Genomic DNA, 2,650 nt, shown 5'->3' with positions numbered 1-2,650 from the left:
TAACACAGAATAAAATCTTTTAATGCAGATAAAGTTAATAGCTGGGGAAAAAGAACACCGTGTTTAAGGCACATTTGAAATAAAAAACAACAAGGAAACTTAACTGTGTCCATAAAACACAAACATATGTTTATTGTTATTGATGATTTTACAAGAAAATAGAATTTTAAAACTCCAGGTAAAAATACATACTCATATATATATATATATATATTTTTATCATAGTTGTTCAGGTAAGTAAAAAAAAAATTAAAATAAAGAACAACATGTGGATGTCCTCTGGTCTGAGGGGGGGGGGGGGACCAGTTAGAAACCATCAGCTGGACGTCAGTGGTTGGACTGGTGGACTACTTCAGTGAAGAGTAGACCAGGTTTGGCTTTGGTCTAAAGTCTGAATACAAACACAGTTCAAACAACAGGAAACATGATTACAAGCTTTGTAGTTCAATCAAGACCTCCAGTCTCCATCTCTCTGCATCACACACAGTCCCAGTTCAGACGTTACTGGGAACCAGCTCAGATACATATCACAAAGGTTACACACTGCTTTCATTTTAATTTAAAGTTAAATTAACAAAACCCAAACCTTAAACCCACAGAGCTGAAACAATCAGATTTGCATTAAAAAGTCCAATATATGCTGTTTTAGTTCACTTCATTGGTTCTTGGTGACTCCATGAATGATTTTCAAAATACATTTGAAAAACTGTTGACATGTAAAAGTGTGTAGTCCACCCAGACAGCTATGATAAGCTCCAGTTCCCATGTGACCCTTAATTTGACAACTCAAAAAGAACACAGCTTTATTGCTGGCGAGGAGGTGACACAAATAACAATACAAAACTAAACTGGGGAAAACTAATGCACAAGGAGACAGGGGGAGAAACACACAGCTATAAGGGCTGATGCAACAGTAACAATGAAAAACACAGGGCTTAAATACATTGAGGGAAAACGAGGGGATTGTGACACAGAAGGAGAGCACAGTTCTTCTGTCTTAGGCTGGACGAGACAAGGGAAGCAAAATTAGAAACAATGACATGAGACACAGACCTTCAAAGTAAAACAGGAAACACACTGACTGAACTCTAGACATGTAAACTTAACAGACCGGGGAGACACAACATAGGGACCTGAAAATGGGACAGAAAGGCGCAGCACACACAACACGGGAAGCCATCACACAAAACCTAAGAACTAAATCCTTGACAACCATAACTGAAACCTAGGGAAATAACAATAATCAAAACAGTACAGCCAAGGACTCAGAACATAAACCATAATATAAAAGTACAAGGCTGGTCACAAGGACCCAGAATTTTTAGGTTTCTGTGTGGATGTAAAAATGCAGCACACTACACTTCACTGTGCCCTACAGCAAAGTTTAATAAAACATATAGAAAGAGACATGGTGTTATTGACTTGTGTTTGTTCTTTGAAGCTTGTATATGATTTGTACTATGCTTGAATGAGAAACTGCCTGTTTCCACTCTGGAAGGAGATGACAGATAATCTATAATATCTATAATAATCTATCCATATTTACAGTGAAGCTCTTCATTTCCCGAGGAGCGTTACATGATACAGGGTTTAAAATAATCATTCTTTAACTTATACTGAACTTTTGTACAGCCTCTGGTTTTAATCTCTGCCTGAAATAAGGTGATTTAATATACCCTTGTTCAAGAAAACATTGTTTTAATTAATTTATGTTAACATAAATAGCATAACACATGGATTTACTTAACCACATATAATTGAAAAGTCTGAGTGTCACCTTCAGGTTTCCTTTGAACACATCGTCTCACTAGCAGAACCAGTAACACCAGTAGAACCACAACACAGACTGATCCAACAGATGACAACACAAAGAGTACAGGAGGAGGTGTGGATGTAGGTTGAGGTGTGGTGGTGTGTTCCCCTAAAATAAAGCAAACACAGTCATTAAGTTGTCGTCACATTGTGAATGTTGAAAGCTGCAGAAACACAGACAGGTGAGTGTGTCACCTGTGACAGTGATCCAGCTGGATGGAGACTCTCCATGACCGCTGATGTCACACTTGTAGAGGCCTTCATCAGACCTGGAAACATGCTGGATGGTCATGTGACCTGTAGGCTGCTTCCTGATGAGGGAGCCATCTTTATAGAAAGCAGCTGGGAGGTTGGAGGGAGTGGTCTTTGTTTCACAGAGCAGAGTGACGTCATCTCCCTCCATCACAGGGAGGACAGGACTCTGCAGGATCACTGATCCACCTCAACACAGAGACAAACTACAGCATTTCATCCATTTACACACAGCTTCATCAACACTAACTCCACACACTCAGCTTACCAGTGACTGTCAGGTTAACCATGTTACTGATGGGACCCTCTCTGGACTCACACCAGTAAACTCCACTGTCATGCTGTTTCGTTATACTGATGTTACAGGAAGAACCAGCACCTTCTCCCCACTGAGTCCTCTGTCGTTTGCTTGTGTTTCTCCTCAGAGTCCATCCAGCAGAGCTGTCGTCCTCCTCACAGCTCAGAGACACAAAGACTCCTTCAAAGAACTGAGAGCTGCTGGGACTCACAGTCAGACGAGCTGTGAGGGTTAAAATGAAAAACTGATGATCACGTCTTTGAGATCTTTACTGAAAGTTTTAATCCA

The 2,650-nt window shown here is 40.2% G+C and overlaps 1 long non-coding RNA gene across 1 annotated transcript; it reads right to left on the bottom strand.

Annotated features, from left to right (window-relative positions):
- Positions 1-280: 280 nt before the first annotated feature.
- Positions 281-2,026, bottom strand: LOC113018287 (uncharacterized). Its single transcript, XR_003271746.1, has 3 exons — positions 2,008-2,026; positions 1,778-1,921; positions 281-391 (listed from the first exon to the last, which is right to left on the bottom strand). It is a non-coding gene; the product is annotated as an uncharacterized LOC113018287 (long non-coding RNA).
- Between the last annotated feature and the right edge of the window lie 624 nt (positions 2,027-2,650).

Source organism: Astatotilapia calliptera, unplaced genomic scaffold (assembly GCF_900246225.1).
Source record: "Astatotilapia calliptera unplaced genomic scaffold, fAstCal1.2 U_scaffold_55, whole genome shotgun sequence".
In the NCBI taxonomy this organism is placed as follows: Eukaryota; Metazoa; Chordata; class Actinopteri; order Cichliformes; family Cichlidae; genus Astatotilapia; species Astatotilapia calliptera.
Note: the sequence above shows the minus strand (reverse complement) of the source record. Positions and strands in the feature narration are given on the sequence as shown.